Source organism: Alexandromys fortis, unplaced genomic scaffold, assembly GCF_014885135.2.
Source record: "Alexandromys fortis isolate MF-2015 unplaced genomic scaffold, M_Fortis_MF-2015_v1.1 scaffold_40, whole genome shotgun sequence".
Lineage (NCBI taxonomy): Eukaryota > Metazoa > Chordata > Mammalia > Rodentia > Cricetidae > Alexandromys > Alexandromys fortis.
This window is the reverse complement of record NW_026067966.1, coordinates 335,319-356,780: the sequence shown is the minus strand read 5'-3', so window position 1 is coordinate 356,780 and position 21,462 is coordinate 335,319.

The window sequence follows — 21,462 nt, the reverse complement described above, 5'->3', positions numbered from 1 at the left end:
CCCAGTAGCACAGATACTGAGAGAAACAAATAATAAATGGGACCTCCTAAAACTGAAAAGCTTCTGTAAGGCAAAGGACATGGTCAAAAAGACAAAACAGCAGCCTACACAATGGGAAAAGATCTTCATCAACATGAGACAGAGGCCTGATCTCCAAAATATACAAAAAAACTCAAGAAATTAGTCATCAAAAGAACACATAATCCAACAAACAATGGGGTACAGACTTAAACTCTCAACAGAAGAATCTAAAATGGCTGTAAGATGCTAATGGAAATGCTCAACAATATCCTTAGTCATCAGAGAAATGCAAATCAAAACAACTCTGGGATTCCATCTTATACCTGTAAGAATGGTCAAGATCAGAAACATAAATGAAAGCTTATGCTTATGCTGGAAAGATTGTGGGGTAAAGGGAAGACTCTTGCATTGCTGGTAGGAGTGCTAGCTGGCACAGCCCCTTTGGATTTCTCAGTATGGAGATTTCTCAGAAAATTAGAAAACAGTCTTTCTCAAGACCCAGCAATACCACTTTTGGATATATACCCAAAGAATGTTCAGTCATACCACAAGGACATGCTATGTCCATAAGAGCACTGTTTGTCATAGCCAGAACCTGGAAACAATGTAATTTTTTACACTGACCAAAGAATGAATAAGGAAAATGTGATACATTTACACTATGAAGTTCTACATAGCAGGAAAGAATAATGACATCTTGAAATTTGCAGGCAAATGAATGGATCTAGAAAACATCATATTCAGTGAGCTAACCCAGACCCTGAAAGACAATTATCATATGTACTCACTCACAAGTGGTTTGTGAACATAACTCAAAGAAAAAGCAGCCTACAAATCACAATCCCAGAGAACCTAGACAACAGTGAGGACCCTAAGAGAGACATAAATGGATCTAAACTACATGGGAAGTAGAAAAAAACAAGGTCTCTTGAGCAAATTAAGAGCATGGGGAATATAGGAAAGGGATGAAGGGGAGGGTAGAGGAAGAGGAGCAGAGAAAAATGTATAGCTCAAATAAAAATCAACAAGAAAAGAAGAATTAAAAAAATAAATAAAGGCAAAAGAACTTTTTTTTAAAGATAAATTGGTTTATTTCTGATTCTTAGAGTTCATCTTACCCTTGAAAACTACACATTCACCACCTTTAACGAATATTTTCTCTTTCAAATCATCAAAAAATTACAACCAATGTTTCATCAAGACTAGATGCCAGGAACAACGGCTTTAAGAGGTAAAGCGTTGTTCAATATACTATTATAGATTGTAATTGCTTCAAGACATAGCTATACTCTTCATCAAAGTTGGTTTTGTTAAAAAACAAATGTAAAAATAATCTGATATAGAATAGACCTACTATAGTCTAGAAGAACCATTTTCTGAATAATTTCTACCATTTCTATTTTTGAATATTTTGTCATCCTTTTTTTTTCTTTTATGTGGGAAGATTGTAACATTTGCTTTCTATTCTCTTTTGACTTATAAGATAGACACTGAAGAACGGGCAAATATAAATTAGACCAAAAAGAGTTCACTCTGAGAAATAGTAAGATCACATATGCTCATCTTAATATGCAGTCTGAGGCAGGAGAGATTTTATAGAATTATAATATCATGATACCCCATTAGGTGTGAAGCCAGGAGTTGAAATTTAAGGAGTATTTTAAGATTTCTATACATAGCATAGTCCCTTCAATTAAAGAATAAGCAAAATCTTTGTGAATGTAAGAGAAATAACATCTGAATTCGTGTGTAACTCACTCACTGAGTTATACCTTGCATAGGCTAATACTATTAAATAATATTTTGGTTGTGAGGAAAGGAATTCCCATTGCACTATAACTGACATCCCTTACATAACCCTACACTGGAGCTCCCATGTCCAACCTCAGGCTAGCAACGCTGTAATGGCTTAAAAACTCTGAAATTGTATGCTCGTAGTTACAATTTACTTTAGCAAATGGGCAGAAAATTCATGCGAGGAAGGGAAAAAGGCTTATAGGACCAAGTTAATTAGTTTACTGTAGACTTCCAGGTGGTCCCTTCCAGGGGTATAGGGTAGTCTTACAACACGTGAAAAGTCACTTACTTTAGTCTGGGCACCCAATTCTTTTATTGGAGTTCAATCAAATAACCATGTTTCACTAGTGTAACTTATAACAAGTCTTTCTCTGTCCTGTCAGCAAGTTCCCAAATAATGACAGAGGGACTTCTTATTAATTATGAAAACTTGTCCTATAGCTTTGTCTTGTTCATAACTAGATATTATAACTAAATTAACCATTAATGTTAATTAATTAACAGTTTGTGACTGTTATCTCTCCTCCTGCATATCCTTCTTGCTCTGTGTCTCCTGGTATCTCTGCCTCTCTTCTTCCCAAAATCCTATCTGTCCACAGAAGTCCCACCTAACCTCTTCCTGCCTAGTTATTGGTCAATCAGCTCTTTATTAAGCCTATCAGAAGGCACCTTGGCAAAGACACATCTTCACAGAGTAAACAAATATTCTGCAACAGTAACTGGCTGCACCTTTTCCTAAGGTATCATCCCTCCAGACCAAGGGTGGACAATAAACTATATCAATGCCATAAAATATCTGGTAGAACTGGAACCACTTGGCCCTGGGCGTATTCAAAGATACAAATAAGAAACTCTCATTGCCTTAAGCAAGCAGAGCTTCCTAAAGATGTGGCAGTTAGCTATTAGAGTCAGACAAGAAACAGTTCCATAATTAAACTTGGGGGTAGGGTGCCAAATGTGAGCAATGTAGACATACTGAGTTAAGTCTTCCTACAAAGACACTGTCATCTGCTATCCAGCGTGGCCAGTGGGATTCGTGTGTCACCATCTCTGATCACAAGTTTCTTGAGGCAAGAACTTTATTCTTTCATCTAAGGTATCTGTAGTATCTTTTATTTTTTTCTTTTTATCTAATTTATTTATTTGGTTTATTGAGTCAGGGTTTCTCTGTGTAGCTTTGGTGCCTATTCTAGAACTAGCTCTTGTAGACCAGGCTGGCCTTGAACGCACAAAGATCCTCCTTCTTTAGCCTCCCAAGTGCTGGGATTAAAGGCATGCACCACCACAGCCCAGCTAGGTATCTGTAGTAGTTCTGTACACATTGTCTTTTCCATAGTTGATGTCAAATTGGACTGGAAAGCTAATATGGAATGATACCACATGGATGGAGAATGGGTCTTCCCACAAGAGTTAACCTAATCTAGAAACACCTTTATAGACAAGCCCAAACGTTAGCTTCTGTAAGGATTCTAAAACCATCAAGTTAATCAAGTTAAACCTTACAACAGCTGGTAATATTTTATCATAAATTCTAGAAATGCAACTTTGTTTTGAGGTTCTTCTTGGCATTAGGGACCTGCTACTTGACATATAACACTGTTCATGTTATCTAATGAAATTACTTTAGTTTTCAGGTAACTGAAATATTCTGTAAACCCTGGATTTTTATTTAAATCACATGAGAATGTTGACCTAAAATAATATATAGTAAAGTATAGAGAACATTGTTGTGGTATTGGGATAGCTTTAAGTGCTACTCTTGAAGGCAGATAAACTGGAATATCAAGAATGGAGTGGAAGGGATCATTTAAGCCTCCTGGCTTGCAAAAACTAATTCTGCAGAAACAAAATGTTAATCCTACCGTCTAGGTATTCTCTCATCAGTACTGCCAAGAATATCCCCCACCAAGCCTACAGCTCTCCTTCTTTCATTTCAGCTCCCAGAAATCCTTACTAAGGGAAGAGATGGAGACCTCTTCCATTCTTCAAGGGTAGCCTATCATTAAAAGTTAACCTTTTTGCATTTGAAAAACATTCACTTTTTTGGTGAATTCTATCTGATTACATTACATTCTTTGCTCTTGTTTTTGACTCAGAATGTGAAGGGAACTGAAGATACTGCCATGAGGCTCTTAGCACACACATCCTGGTGCAAAGAGTGTTTCCAGGCGAATTATATCATCCTTGAGCTGAATCTTGAGCAAGTGCAAATTCCATGCATACACAACATATCTCTCTTTTGCCCTGTAAGAATTAGCAGCATTCGGTACTCAAAAAATGTCAACGAGAGTCCCTTCCCACAGAAGAAAGCAAAATGGATTACCATTTGTTAATTGAGAGGGAAGGCAAGCTTAAGCAAAACCAGACCTGCCTTTAGTTCAAATATTCCTAGCCCTCCCCCAGGCCCATGTGTGACATTTGTGAAGGGTAAGCTTGCCTGCTATCTCAAATAACAGACCAATTATTTTTGACCTGGCCATATTTTAAGTAATAAATGAAGCAAACCGCCTGTTGACCTTTTATGAAACGCACAGAAATGTCAAAAAAAAAAAAAAAGCCCCACTATTTCCTTCTTCCTTCATTTTTGGCAAAAGGGACTTATTTTTAAATTTGAGTGTCGGGAATGATGTAAAAATCATTCATTTGGAGTCTCAGCTGTGTTTGTCCCCCAGCCCTTTATTAAATTGTTTCTGGAAATTCATTTTTGTTAACAAGAAATAAAGTATGGAAGCAATGAGACCTGTGAGACCACTTGCAAATAAGAATTTTATGTTACAAATCCTTGGCTGGGGAAGAGTTGGGGAGCAGAGCAATGTAATGGGGTACCAGGGGTCTCATGTCTCTGAACTGTAAAGTCTGGATGGAACACAGGAATACAGTGGTACAGCTCTTTGTGTTATAAATACCTGAGGAAATATATTGAGAGATCAAATTTTGAATAATTCCAGCTAAAGAAAACTTTGGGAGTACCCAGTGAAGCAAAGGAAATATGTAACTATAATTTATTTTTACAGTCTGAACAGAAGTTTACTTAACCAAGCAACTGAAGATTACTATGTGGAGAAGCAGAAGTGAAGCTCTAAGCAAAAGAAGCAACACAAAAAGAGATCGAAGTGGGTTACCCACAGTGAGGAGCAGCAGAGTGGCTTCAGAGTTGATGGATCTTTAAAGAATTAGGCAAAGAGCTGGGCGGTGGTGGCTCATACCTTTAATCCCACCACTTGGGAGGCAGAGGCAGGCGGATCTCTGTGAATTCGAGACCAGCCTGGTCTACAAGAGCTAGTTCCAGGACAGACTCCAACAAAACCACAGAGAAACCTTGTCTCAGAAAAAAAAAAAAAAAGAATTAGGCAAAGGACTCTTTCAGATATTTTTAAGAATTAAGTTGTTCTTTGACAATTTCATACATGTCTATAATGCATTCAAATTACCATCCCCCCATCTACAGTACTTGTGGATAAAATTCTCAAAAAATAAAACTTTAAATTATAAATATATACTTTTAAAGAACTTTGTATAGAACGTGCCCTCATCAAGGAAGAAAGGTAAGGAAAGGATATAGGAAAGAAGAGATATGATAGGTCGGTGAGAGAGAGAGGAGAGAAAAAAGGCAGGAATTATAGAGGGAGAGAGCAAAGGAGGAAGGGAGGGAGGGAGGGAACATACACTATTTTTCTATGTGCAACATTTATTATTGAATATTTTTAAAGTTTAATTTATTTTTTACTTTATGGTAGTCTCATAAATGAATACAATATATTTAGATCATACTTGTATCTCTCCCTTCTAATTGCTCCTGGAGCTTCCCATGACATCTTCCTCCCGACATTATGTCATCTTTGTCTACTTCTTCCTCTTCCCCCAGGCCTTTGCTTCTATAACCCACATTTAATTATTGCTGCCCTTATGCACATGGGCAAGATACTTCCACTAGCACATGGGCAATCTACCCATGCTGCTGGGAAAACTTACACTCTCTCCCTCCATAGCCATCACCTGCCAAAAAAACTCATAAGAAATTTTTTAAAAACTGTTAAAACTACCCTGTCTCGAAAATCAAAAAAAAAAAAACTGTTAAAACTATAGCTGCTTTTAAAATGAGAAAATTGTTCATCCAAAGGAAAAATGTTATTTAGATCATAAAATGTCCAAACTAATACATACAGGGTTAAAAGTCCATTTTGAATATTGCAAGCAGGCTCACAGCATGATACCCATTCATGAAACTTAACAAGACTTCTGTTTAGCTCAGGTTGTGGCTCTTCTCAGCTAGTAGAGGATGAGGTCCTGACTTTGACCCCTCGATCAAGCCATATGAATTTACTTTTTCTTCATGGAGTCATTGAAAACAGAATTGCTGTAACCACACTAAAATCCCAATACACTCCCCATGACATTTTCCAGACTGTTGACATAAGAACACCCTGTTGCATGAATCACGGGTAGCTCATCTTTCAAAAGGTCGAGTGCAACATGCTGTTATTGAAAGTCCTTTGACTGGCAAAAAGGTAACATTTGAGTTTAAAGGAATTCTTTCCTGGAAGATGGAAATGCTGTTTCCCAGCTCGGCAGTGATGGTTGGCAAGCTATTTCAGTGGAAGAGAAATCAATTCATCTGCTAAAGAACATCTGATGGGATCTGGCAGGATCAAAGGCTGAAACTGGGAATGCAGAGCAGCCTTTTAAGGAGGACCCTAAACCCAATTAGCCAGCATTTAATTAATGGATCCCTTTGCTGCTCTCCTTTAGGGACCTCATTTTGCAGGTAGAGAAATGGAGATTGCAAGGTGCAGGGAATTCAGCAAGGCACTAGAAATAAAACCTAACACCTGTTTGAGACCTTATTCTACTTAAGGTCCCATATACTATATGAAGTGCTTTATTGTATTGATCTATTTTTAATATCAACAATAGTCCTCTGATGTAGGTATTGCTGGTATCATGTCATTACTAGAGAAACTGGAACACAAAAAGCATCAGCAGTTGGCTTAAGGACAGTGAAGCAAACTGAGTTTATCTCATGGGTGAGCACTGGAATCCACCTTCTCACTCCCTGGTATAAGATTTTCATTTCATATGAGTGGAAATTGAGAGTATGGGTGAAATAAGGAGAAAGAAAAATGGATGAAACTGAGTTTTACTTATCAAGAGCAGGTGGGTTGGGAAGCTGGACATGGTGACTATTGTAAAAGCTATTTGAGAGATGATACCCTCATGGAAAGAGACTACACTTACCCATCACTCACACAGGCTTCCTTTCGGCCATCACTACATTCAAATATAATACGTAAAGGTGCCCTTGAACTGAGAAAGCAATGGGTCATGACATTTTCCAAAACTGTGAGAGCAATAAAATATGACTATAACAAAGTAAGTGTGTTTAGATTCTCTAATTTCATTTTTAGAAGTGCTGTTAAATGCTGTGCAATATTTAACTTGAAAAATGCATATTAAACATTCTTAAGCATGTTGTGCAAATCATCTAGTCTAAATAAAACATGAAACAGCAATGAAGAGCTGTGTCATCCCACATACCACAGAGGAGGTTTTCACCAGCCACATTTTCAGCCTGAAGACAATGACCAGCCCACAAACACTCTGGTAGATAAGTTTGAATCCAGTTTAAAACTTAACTCCTAGAAGCCTTTAGAAGTAGGGGGATGGGTCATTTTCAAAGAGCCACTTGTGAAAGGTTGACTCATTAAGGAATCTGGGATTAAGGAAATCTTCCCTATTGCCAGCCAGTGAACAAAAGGTAGGGATAAGGAAAAGAAAAAGCCTACAAATCTGCTGGTCACCAGTGACCTGCTGGAAATAATACTTGCCCTATCCCAATCTGTCAGGAATAGTAACTGTGAGTAATGGGGAGGATCTTTGGTAAGAAGCAGCACAAAGGAAATTAGTCCTCATTACCCAAGGCCACATGCGTCAGTGCCAAGGGAAAAAAAAAATGACTATCACATATGGTGGCCCCCATACTGAGAATTCTATCTCCTTCTCCTTTCCTGGTGTTATTAATAGAAATCCACCTCCTCTCTATAACCCCAGTGATGTGAGAAATGCTTTCTCCACTCTGACTCTGGAAATGGGCACAGGCTAGACTAAACCATCAGGGTAAGTATATTCTTATCAAAATATTTGGTTAGACTGAAGATACAGCTCTGATGTGAGAGTGTCATTTATCTGTTGCTTTCATTGGTTAATTATTAAAGAAACTGCTTGGCCTTTGATAGGCCAGCCCTTAGGTGGGTGGATTTGACAGAACAGAATTCTGGGAGAAAGAAAGCCGAGTCAGGCAGTCACCATGATTCTCCCACCCGACACAGACACAGGTTAAGATCTTACTGGTAAGCTACCACCTTGTGGTACTACACAGATAATTAGAAATGGGTTAATCTAGATGTGAGAGCTAGCCAGTAAGTGGCTAGAGCTAATGGGCCAATCAGTGTTTAAAAGAATACAGTTTCTATGTAATTATTTCAGGTAAAGCTAGCCGTGCAGAGCTGGGTGGGTTGCAGCCCACCGCTCCTCACTACACAGCTCAGTGATTAAAGGCACATAATGTTCTTCCAAGCAACCCTAAATTCAATTCCCTGCAGTCATGTTGGGTGTCTCACAATCTTCTGTAACTCCAGCTCCAGGGCATCTGACAACCCTGGCTTCTGTGGACACCTGCAGTCATGTGTACATACTCACTCACACACAGGTACATGCACATACACATAACTAAAAGCAAAATAAACTTTGTCCAAAGGTGAGTTGGGATCTACAATGGCTCAATCTGAAGAAAAGGAACCTTATTAGGGTTATCATTTATATTTTCCCCTTGCTTGTAGACAAGCACACATTCTCTCACTCTCTTCTTATAAAAATTGATAAAGAAGGCATATAGTCAACTAATTTGATAATGCATATATTTTATTAAATAATATAAAACATAATTATCTGAGCAAAAAACATAATAAATATTTTAATTTCTTAAACTACCAGGTCAACTGTCTTGTGCCCTTAAAAATAATTTTCTAAACTACATACCAAAATACTATAAACAAACTCAAAAGTCAACTGAAGAACATTTACAATCTATAAAATATTTACAAAAAGAATCAGGTTTTTTAAAGCCCCTAAAATAAGAAAAACAGTTCACCAAAGAAAACAGGTAAAAGAAAATGACAATGTTTTTTAAAGTAAAATAAAATAACCAAAAGAACATATAAAGTAGTACTTAGAAAAGTACAAATTGGCAAAAGTCATAAAATCATATTACCAAAAATCAACATGATAGACAATATCCAATGTCAGAAAAAGTGTGAACCATAGGTACTTTCATGTTATTTGAGAAGGTAAAATATTTTATCTTTGGGGAGAATGGTATAATATTATCAGAATAAATATCAAAATGCTTTTCTAATGAGTCAGGTGCTTTCGACTATTTAAGACCATTCAGTCTGCTTGCTTAACTTAAATGGTCTTAACTTCTGCAATTTGAAAATGGAGAAATCGTGTTCAAAGGTGAAACATTGGTACTTTGTGAAAAACTACAGAGAATTTGATGTTCCATCAGTGTGTCTGTCACATACTGAGACATACTTGGGGTGATGCATTGAGTCAGCTAAGGCGTAGCGACATTGAAGTTTCATCTGTGCTCTGCTCGAAAGTTCAGTGCAGATGTAAAAGGGCAAAGATGTCAAAGCTATAGGCAAAGTAATTCTAGCCAAGAGGAAAAGTGTGAGCAGTGATCTGAGGGCTGGAGGATAGACGGTTAGGGCAAGGGGCATGGGAGAATGAAGGGACTTAGGATGTGGAAGTAACCAGAGTCAAAACATGGGAGGCCTTGATCACACGATGGAGATCTAGGGTTCATCCAAGCAATTTATTTCTGCATGTATGTGTGTGATTTAGGGTTTTGTCTTGGGCATGAATCTTAGTTTTCAAAAGTTTACTCTTTGTAAGTAAGAGTATTCTACACAAACTCACCACAAAGGAAGGCTAAGTGTTATTCCTTGCCATTATCCCAGTAGATAGGCAGACTGCTGTCATAGAGCCAGTTACATGGGTAGCTTAGAATAAGATACGTATTTCTGTGATTTTATTATACTGGATATAATAAGGTTCTGTGGGCACCTGCCTTATTGATGATAGAAAGGAATGAAGAACTTGGCTGAAAGAAGACTCTTGTGGTTTGAACGAGAATGGCTCCCATAAACTCAGAGGGATTGGCACTATTAGGAGGTATAGACTCGTTGGGATAGGTGTTTGAGGACATATGTCACTGTGGGGTTGGTTTTTGAGGTCTCCTTTGCTCAAGTTACATCCAGTGTGACACTCAGTTCACTTCCTGTTGCCTGTAGATCCAGATATAGAACTCAGCTCCTTCTCCAGCACCATGTTTGCCTGCATACTGCCATAACCCACCATGATGATAATGAACTAAACCCCTGAGGCTAAGCCACCCAAATTAAACATTTCCTTTATAAGAATTGCCATGGTCGTTGTGTCTCTTCAGGGCAATAGAGACCCTACCTAAGACAAAGACTGTATTTGGAATGGGAGAGTGCAGCCTTGTGTCTTCTGTGCCACTGACCTTCGCTATATCTTTGGGAAAGTCATTAACCATTTCAAGATCCCATTAATCCTTCTGGGAAAGGCTCTTCAGCATGCCTTCATTACAGGGTTATTGTAAGTAATCAGTAGACAGGCATGTTTTCTGAATTAGGTTTTCTTCTGATAGCTATGACCAAGAAAAAAAGTAAAACAACTTAATATAGCTATGACCAAGAAAAAAAGTAAAACAACTTAAGAGAGAAAATATTAATGTTGGCTTATGATTTCAGTATATATGGGTCTACCATGGCAGGAAAGGAGTAGCAACTAAAGTGGCTTTGCCACTAGCTTTGATAAGGTGATTTTTCTTAATAGTCACAGATTATTTTATACTTCTTTGGTTGACCAGTGTCTGTGTCCCTGTGCTTGCATCTGGACCTATCACCATCAAGGTCTATTTTACACAATCCATTTTGGATAGCTGGACTACAGACCTTGAGGCTTCATCCCCTCCCCAAACAGCACCACCATTTGAAAGCCAAGGGGACAATCATAGCTAGTGGGAGACATTTCACACTGCACCACACACCTTGTAAGCAGTAAGGGGCTATCTGAGATACAGTGCTGATGACATCTCTGAACATGTGATGCTATTTTTGAAATGCCATCCATAAGTGGTGTCTGCTTGAAAAATGGTATTTAAGTATAAAGTGACAGTGCTAAACCTGGTTGAAATATTTATAAACCTAGTTTTCATGTGTGCCAAGAATATTTTTGACAGGTGATTCTCAAGAGAACTATTCAAGGGACAAGCTTGGAGACCCAGAAAGGAAGCTTATAACTTGGGGTACTCAGCTTTACCCAAAAGCTGAGCATCTTATGATTTGGGGGAACAGTTAAAATTTTTAAAAACACAACTTTTGCACAATCCTACTAGAGTTGTACTCTCTGGTTATATTTTTCCAGCCCTGTAATCTCAGCTGCTTGAAACTAAAATCTCTCCATTATTCAGGAGCAGTGCTTAGATGGAAACAATTCATCAACTTTTGCTGAGATAAAGTTATAACCTAGTTCCTATAGTTTCATACATTATCTGCTCCAGCCATGGCAGTTCTTTCCCACATCTTCAGACGGGTCTACAACACAAGCAACCCTTTCTGCTTCTAGTACACACTCTCCTATCACAGACACTTGAATGTGGCAATCCTAGCTCCTATCTGTCCCATCTCATTGGCTCCTAGTTTACATCTATCTCCTTGCTAAGAGAGAAAGAAATGCCTTCCAAGGTTCCCATGGGTAGGTATGAGACTTAGGTTCAGCAAACCATTACATTCTACTTCCATGGCTACAGGAGTATGGGAGTATATTTATGACTGGGCCTGAAGAATTTAAGTAAACTTTAGCTGACTACTGTAAACTAATTAAATCCATTGGTCAAATGGAACAGGTACTTTTACTATTTTTCTATTAAGTATATGTGATGTTACTTACTGGTCATTGAATTTCCAGGAACACAAATGCATTTCTTTCTAAAATCTGAAAATTTCAGGCTGTTCATCTTTTTAAATTGCTTAGTTAATATGGAAGGTAAATATTTAAAACAATGTTTTTCAACCTGCAGGTCACAACCCCTTTTAGGGGTTAATGATCCTTTCACAGGAGTGGCCTAAGAGCAATCAGAAAACATATCTACATTGAGGTCTGTAACAGTAGAAAAATTACAGTTATGAAGTAGCAACAAAAACGTTATGATTATGGAGGTCAACAGAGCATGAGGAATTATATTAAAGGGTCGCAGCATGAGGAAGGCTGAGAACCACTTACTTAAAGTTTGATTAATTGCCTCAGCTAGAATATTTGATAGATTTCTGTGAGATGAAGTGTATGTAAGCCTGGCATCTCTTCTCTAGCAACTGTTGCCCCATTTAAGTCTACTAAAATAGACACCTAACCAAAAAGAATCATCAGGGTCATATAAGATAAACTTCATTAAATCACTGCAATAATCCATGTCTCTAAGTAAACACTTGTTCTTAGTTTACACACAGTTTTTTTTTTCACTCTTTGATAAGATATTATCTATGTCCCTGTTATCTATGTCTAGATTCTTGCATCTGAGCTGGGTTCTGACTTCATTCGAAGTATGTCATAGGTTAGTCCTAAATGATTTCTAAAGCTCAGTCATTGAATGCCACACACTTTCATTCCAATGCACTTGAAAATTTACCATAAGGGAATCCTATATTTAACCACAACAGCCTGAAATGACCATGCTGGAGAGACTTTTGTAGGTATTTCTGCAGACAATCCCAAGGAGCCTGATACTCAAAGTTTCCTCTCTGAGGACCACAACATCAGGCAGAGATAAACTAGGTGTTTATCTGTTGTGATAACTTATTCTTGATTGTCAACTTGACTACTGGTGTGGGACAATTCTGTATTTTGTCAATTATGTTTTAAATAAATGCTGATTGGCCAGTAGCCAGGCAGGAAGTATAGGTGGGACAACCAGACAGGAAGTAGAGGTGGGGAAATGAGAACAGGAGAATTCTGGGAAGAGGAAAGCCCATTCCTCTATAGTCCTACCCAGACACAGAAGAAGGAATATGTGATTGCCTCACTGAAAAAGGTACCGAGCCATGTGACTAACATAGATAAGAATAATGGGTTAATTAAGTTATAAGAGTTAATAAGAAGCCTGAGCTAATGGGCTAATCAGTTTATGATTAATGTAGATCTCTGTGTGTTTTCTTTGGGACTTAATGACTGTGGGAACTAGGCAGGACAGAAAACTTCAGTCAACAGACTACATCTGGAATTAATTAAAATCTAAGTGGCCAGGCACACTCAGTAGACTAAGGCTCTAATTCCTTAACTATAAGTGATAACCCAATAACTGAACATAGGAGTCACACAGAAACAGACAAAACAGTCAACTGGAACAATTTCTAAATAACAACAAAACTAAAAATGAAAGCACACTCCTGTTGCATCATGTGGGTTCACTGCATCCATGGTTCTGAACACACAATATGTGTGTTTTATACTGAACATGCCATCACATCTCACAGCACCAACAAACTTCTAGAAATAACTTGACATAAATTTCACATTTTATGAGTTATAGTGTTTCTTTCTGTACATATGAATTTTTCAGCTCTTACATAAACACAATGATTTTATTATGAAAAATCAAGACTTTTAATGTTCCCTTTCCATTATTCCTTGGTGTGTAGAATATATTAGTGTATCTCTGAATTGTATTGTGTTAGAATGTTTGATTTTTAAAATTGGTATTTGAGTTGTTGATTTGCATTTCATAAAAAATAATTTTTTAATAAATTTTGGATTTAGAGTAGGACTGAATTACTAATTTCTGAAATGGCCATGCACATACTTCTGCTATTCTACACTGTAAATTCGTGGGAAAGAGCAATGACGAACTGTTGATTGCAAAAGCAAAATATTGATCAATTTTCCAAAACCTTGCAGATACTTTCTATCTTACAGAATCAAATATTAAACTATGATTTAACTATCTATGCAAAATTAAACAAGTACACCATATTTTTAGTATATAAATTTGCTTTCATCTTTAAAGAATGGCAACATTATGTAAATAGCAAATTATTATTTTTAAAAATTTTTTGCATGATTTAGTATCAGTAAAAGTTTGGTTGATATACTTAAATTTTATATACCTGTATACCTGGGGTCATACAAAAACATCTTGAACATAGGTCAAGAGCAAGGAAAAATTAAAATGTCCTAGATAGGACTGGAGAAATGACTCAGCAGTTAAAAGCAGAGGCTGCTGTTGTGGAGGACCGGATTTCTATTCCCTGCACCAACAAGGTGGCCCAAATCATCTGTAAGTCCAGTCTAAGGGGATCTTACAGGTATAAACAAACGTGTCACTCATGCATATGTAAAGACAAATTACCCATATACATATGATTAATTAATTAATTTAAAAAAAAGTCTAGGCTGGAGCAGGTAGACTGACAAAGAGTTCAAGGTTGGTCTAGCTTCATGGTAAGACCATATCCCAATAAAGTAAAATAAAATATAAATGAGTAAATAAAAACATTGATAACCTTTACAATTCCTTTGTCATATCTTAAGCATTTCATGGTCAAGGCAAGTATTTTTTTCTTTTCTTCTTTTTTTCCACAATAGTAAAAACTTAGTTTTTGAACTCAAGTTGAATTTTTATCCAGTTAGGATCAGGGCAACAGGAAGCCTAAGCTATTTAGAGAAGAGACACTTTTAAAAACAGCATTACTGTTGCATAAGACTCCACAGCAATAGGAATACAAGTTCTCTTCTTGGTCTGTTTTTAGAAAACTAATGCTCCAAGCAAGGAGCCCTGATTTATTGGACACAGCACCCCAAAGCTGAGGCAAATTGACTCAGAATAATTAACTAATAAATTTAGTTCTTATCTAATAACCACAGGAAAAAAGTCATTCTTCCATAACCTCTAAGTAGCTCATTTTCATATTATTTTTCATGTAACTGTAATAAGTATCATTGATAAAGTTTATTATTAAGACAAGACATAAACACCAAAACACAAATAATTTTCCCCAGTATTTTCATTCTAACCAGCCTAGACATGTTTATTAATAATCACCATGATAATACATCTCATAAAGTAGCTCTTGTTAAAACCAGAGGAGATATCTTCATCCCAGTGGTGGTACCTGATACAGGTAACTGATCAGCAACTCTTGAAGTCATCACTCAGAATCAACATGATAAGCTTAAATCAGAATCCTCAAAGGGCCTGTACCTGCTTGAACTCCCACCAGCAATGAAGAGTGTTCCCTTTATCCCACATCGTCTTCAGTATAAACTGCCCTCTGTGTTTTTGAACTTGGTCATTCTTACAAGTGTAAGATGGAATCTCAGAGTCAATTTGATTTGCATTTCTCTGATGGCTAAGGATGTTTAGCATTTCCGTAAGTGTCTTTCAACCATTTTAGATTCCTTTGTTGAGAGTTCTCTGTTTAGGTATGTACTCCATTTTTTATTGGATTATTTGTTCTTTTGATGACAAATTTCTTGAGTTCTTTGTATATTTTGGAAATCAGACCTCTGTCTGATGTGGGGTTACTGAAGATCTTCTCCCATTCTGTAGGCTGTAGTTTTGTCTTGTTGATGTGTTCTTTGCTTTACAGAAGCTTTTCAGTTTCAAAAGGTCCCATTTATTAATTGTTTTTTTCAGTGTCTGTGCTGCTGGAGTTATATTTAGGAAGTGGTCTTCGGTGCCAATGCATTCAAGTGTACTTCCCACTTTCTCTTCTATAAGGTTCGTGTGGCTGGCTTTATGTTGAGGTCTTTGATCCATTTGGACCTGAGTTTTGAGCATGGCTATAGATATGTTTTCATTCTTCTATGTGTTAATATCCAGTTATGCCAGCACCATTTGTCAAGTATGCTTTTTTTTTTCCATTTGATATTTTTTGCTTCTTTGTCAAAAATCACGTTTGTAGATGTATGGATTAATATCCGGGTCTTCGATTTAGTTCCCTTGGTCCTTCTATCTGTTTTGGATGTCAGTATGGCAATTTCTCAGAAAATTAGAAAACAACCAACCTCAAGACCCAGAAATACCACTTTTGGGTATATATCCAAAGGATGCTCAACAAAGACATGTGCTCAAGTATGTTTATAGCAGCATTATTTGTGGTAGTCAGAACCTGGAAATAACCTAAATGCTTCTTGACCAAATGGATAAGAAAAATGTGGTACATTTACAAAATGGAGTACTACACAGCAGAAAAAAAGTAATGACATCTTGAAATTTTGAAGTAAATGGATGGATCTAGAAAACATCATGTTGAGTGAGGTAACCTAGACCCAGAAAGACAAATACCATATCACTCACTTGTAAGTGACATTTAGACATAAAGCAAAGAAAACCCAGCCTATAATTCAGAATTCTAGAGAACATAGACAACAATGTGTACCCTAAGAGAGACATATATGGATCTAATCTACATGGGAAGTAAAAAAGAAAATATCTCCTGAGTAAATTGGGAGCATGGGGACCATGGGAAAGGGTTAAAGGAGAGGGAAGAGGGAAGGAGGGGAGAAAAATACATAACTCAATAAAAACAATTTAAAAAATCAGAACCCTCTTTAATGAAAAGCATACTTTCAAATTAACATCTCAAAATGGCCTCAGTGAACTGAATTCTGAACTCCAAGAATTGTTTATTTAAGGCTAGAAATTGTTACTGGGGAGTTGAAGAGGTATCTTCCATGACAGATAACCAGCTGAACACACAGCGTTGACGATTTCAGAATTCACATACAGTTAGATAGGAAAAGGAGCTCATTGTGATGTGGGACGTACTTTAAAAATCCCTTATAAGTTTTAAAGAGAAATTAAACAAGCATGCTGGTGCAGATTTAGCCTCCTCCAGAATCCAAGTCCATTGGCAGTAAGAGTTCAATATTCCCTGTGGTTGGCAGTGGTACCTTAGGGATATATGGCATCTTTAGCTACTTCACCTGTCATCTATTATCCTAGTAAAGGAGAATTTATGTGAAAATTGAAGTTTGCAGCTTAATAATTTCATGTGAAAATAAAGGAGAAATTGTGAATGCTTTTTATGTGCTTCTTCTGTTGACATTAGTATGAGCAAAAGAAAATATATAGCTAGTTTCTGGGGAAGGAATATGGTTTTCAGCTGAATTTTTCAATCTGATATAAGATAACCTTGAAGGATCCTGTAAGGACAGCTCCATGCTTACAAGGTGAACTTTCTATCTTAACTAAAATTCAGCTTACGTGCCATCTTAAATGCTCAGTAACGGTCATTTAGAACTGCTGTAGTTGAATATCCTAGACAAAACAGTATCAAAATCACTGCTTGCCCTAAAAAGTCATTCTTGCCATCAAATAACCACAATATATAGGGACCAGTGAGAGCAAGTGGGTCATACATAAAGCATAAAAGAAGTTCTTTCTACCTTCTTCATCCAGTATCATCTTTAAGTATATATGGAGATTAGATACAAACATACATCCATATGTATATACAAGAGAGAGATTCTTTGAGAAATTTATATAATGTGTATTGAATTTATTTACTCCTCCCAATTATTCCCATCACCACATCCTGCCCTTTCCCACTAAACTTTGAGATTACTTCTTTTTTGTTTGTTGATTTCTTCTTTCTCCATCAAATCCAGTTCATGTTCTCAGCTAGTCTTGGGATTGTGTTTTGCTATGATATGTGGTCAGACCATCACTAAAGAAGACTGAATCTCCCTCTTCCAACAGTTATAGAGTGCCTACTACTTCACCTAGTAGTAGGATTACATCTTACCCACTCTGTGCTGGGACTTTGTCTGCCTAGAGTTTGCCCAGATCTTGTGCATGCTGTCATTATTCCTGTGAGTTCTTACATGCAACTGCCCCATCATGTCTGGAAAACACTGTTTCCCTGAAGCTTTCTACCACCACTGGCTCTGACATCCTTTTTACCCTGTCTTTTGCAGGTTCTGGACTAACAGGTAACATGGCACCTCATGACTCAAGCATACTAGAATTAATACATGCATTTTAGGTGGAGAAGATGTATTTTTTTTCTTTTATAGAAAACAGATTTTTTTCTTGCAATATATTCAGATTACAGCTTTCCTTCCTCCAACTATTCCCAGTTCCTGTTCCACCTCCTTTCAAACTGGATCTACAACCATTCTGTCTCTTCTTAGAAAACAATGATCTAAGGAATAATAATAATAAAATAAGATAGAAGGAAAAAACTCAGAATAGGACAAAACAGAAGGGCCAAAGAAAAAGAATGAGAAACACAAATAAATGCAAAGACACAACAAACACATATTTGTTCACACATACAAGAATCCCATATAAACACAAAACCAGAAGCCATAATGTGTGTGTGTGTGTGTGTGTGTGTGTGTGTGAAAAAAATAAAAAGGCAAAGAAAAAAGAAAGAGAAAGAGAGAGAGAGAGAGAGAGAGAGAGAGAGAGAGAGAGAGAGAGAGAGAGAGAGAGAGAGAGAAAAAATGCCCTGTCACAGCATTTTTGTCACACATGACAAAGAACCTCCAAAATGTCCTTGAGTTCATTCTGTGTTGGCCATCTACTGCTGGACATGGAGCTCCTTATGAGTGGCTTGCTTCCCCAATGAGACTCACACTGAGTCTCATTGACAGAGAGACGAGACCTTCTGTCAGTTTGTGAGGAGCAACGTGTAGCCTTGGCAACAGCCTGGGTTGTTTGGATTTTCTCATGGGATCCTTTGGCCAACAGCTCAATTAGATGTAACCAATTCTCAGTAGTGGAAGGGTCATTTGATTATGAGATGTCCAGCTGGGTTCTCTCTCCCCCATTGTTTGGAGATTTCATTTAAATTCACTTAATACCTGTATTTATTTTAGAAAGCTTCCACTGTATTAGGTTTTCATATAACTCCTCAAATGGTCCTTAGTTTTAGGTGTCCCTCCCTTGCTCCTAATCCTGCCCCCCTCATCTATCCATAAGTATCTATTCTATTTCCCCTCCCCAAAGAGATCCATCCCTCCACACCTAGCGTCTTATTTTCTACCTAAACTCTATGGTCATTTGGACTGTAGCTTGTTTATCAATGACTTCACAGCTAATATCCACATGTAAGTGAATACAAACTGTACTTCTCTTTCTGGGTCTGAGTTACCTCACTCATGATGAGTTTTTCCTAACTCCTTCCATTTGCCTGTAAATTTTATGATGACATTTTTTTTTAGCAGCTGAGTAATATTCATTGTGCAAATATAACACATTTTCTCTATCCACTCATTGATAGACATCTAAGTTGTTTCTAATTTATGGCTATTATGAATAGAGTAGCAATGAACATGGTCAAGCAAGTGTCTCTGTGGTAGGATGAAGTATCCTTTGGTATGGGCCCAAGAGTGGTGTAGCTGGATCTTGAAGTTAACTGATTCTCAGCTTTGTGAGGAACTACTACACTGATTTCCATACTGGCTTTAGAAGTTTGCACTCCCACCAGCAATGGAGGAATGTTTTCATTACTCAACATTCTTGCTAGCATGGGCTGTCATTTGTTTTAATCTTGCCCATTCTGTCCGCTGTAAGATGAAATCTCAAAGTAGTTTGGATTTGTGTTTCCCTGATGACTAAGGATGTTGAATGCTCTTTAAGAGCTTAGTCATCTGAGTTTTCTCTTCTGAGAATTCTCTGTTTATATTGGTATCCTTTATTTGATTGGGTTATTTGCTTTCTTGATGATCACTTTTTTTTAGTTCTTTATATATTTTGGGTATTAGCCCTCTATCAGCTGTCTAGTTGGTAAAAGTATTTTTCCCATTGGATTGCCTAACACTTTTTTCCAAATGGCGATGTCATTTGTCATGCAGAAGCTTTTCAGTTTATTGATGTCTCATTTATTGTTAGTGCCTGTTCTCTTGGTGTCCTGTTCAGAAAGTCTTTTCATCTGCCAATGAGTTCAAGACTATTCTCTCATTTTCACTTCTCTCAGATTTGTTATATTTGCTCTTATGTTCAGGTCTTTGATCCATTTGAAGTTGAGTTTTGTGTAGGGTGATAACTAGATTTCCAGTTGGATTCTTTTACATGCACTCATCCAGTTTAACCAGGATCATTTGTTGAAGATGCTGTCTTATTTTCCAGGGTGTATTTCTGGCTTCTTTATCAAAAATCAAGTGCCCATAGGTATATAGACTTATGTCTGGGTCTTCAATTCAATTCCAAGGAAAAACATGTCTGGTTTTGTACCATACTGTTTTCACTAATATAGTTTTGTTGTACAATTTGGTATCAGGGATAGATATACCTTCAGCAGTCACTCTGCCTTTCTGGAGTGTTTTAACTATTTCGTGTGTGTGTGTGTGTGTGTGTGTGTGTGTGTGTGTGTGTGTGTTTTCATATGAAGCTGAAAAGATCCTTTCAAGTTCTAGGAAGAATTATTTTGGAATTTTGATGGGGATTGAATTAAGTTTGTAAATTACTTTTGGTAGGAAGTCTATTTTACTATATTAATTCTGTCAAAACATGAGCATGGGAGAAGATCTTTCCATCTCCTGATATCTTCTTCAATTTCTTAAAGTAATATTCATACAAGTATTTCACTTGCTTTATTAATTACCCCAAGATATTTAATATCTTTGAGGCTATTATGAAAGACAATGCTTCCCTGATTTCTTCCTCAATCCTTTTGTCACTTATATATAGGAAAACTATTGATATTGTGTGATAATTTGATATCCTTCTACTTTGCCAAAAGTGTTTATCAGCTGTAGGAGTTCCTAGGTAAAATCTTTCGTATCATTTATGCTATACTATTATATGATATGAAAAGAAATATACCTTGACCCTTCCTAACTGTATCCCAATGATGTCCTTCAGATGCAGGGATGGTTTAGCATATGTATACCAATAAATGTAATTCACCATATATAGAGACTGAAAGAAAAAGACACATGATCATCTCAGTAGATACAGAAAAAAAGCCTTTGGCAAAATCAGCAACCCTTCATGATCAAAATACGGGAGAACTTAGGGATACAAAGGACATACCTTACAATTTATGGCAAGCCTATAGCCAACATCAATCTAAATGGAGAGAAACTCAAAAAGCGTTTCCACTAAAATCAGAAAAAAGACAAGGTTGGGCTCTCTTTCCATAACTATTCAATAGAGTACTTGGCTAGAGGCCAATGTTTTTAACAGCCCTGGTACTGGCACCTTCAGAGAGTGCAACAAACATATTTGCATTATGATGAGACATCTTACACACCCAGGATGTTCAATACAGTAGTCACCAGTCACATTTACTATCGAGAATTTGAAACATGGCCAGTTTTACTGAAGATTTATTTAGTTAATATTAATAACACAGAGTTGACACAACAGCTAATGAATGTACTTAGCTTAGATTTCAAACAGATGCTTTTGCTGCAAGGTCATATTAATTATTCCTAAGCATATACAAAACAGGTCTGCCAATTGTGGATATAGTTGGTACAGGGAAATGTTTCTTTGGCAGACTACTTAGGTAGTGGAAACCTTTCAAATGTAATTAGAACAAGAAATGTACA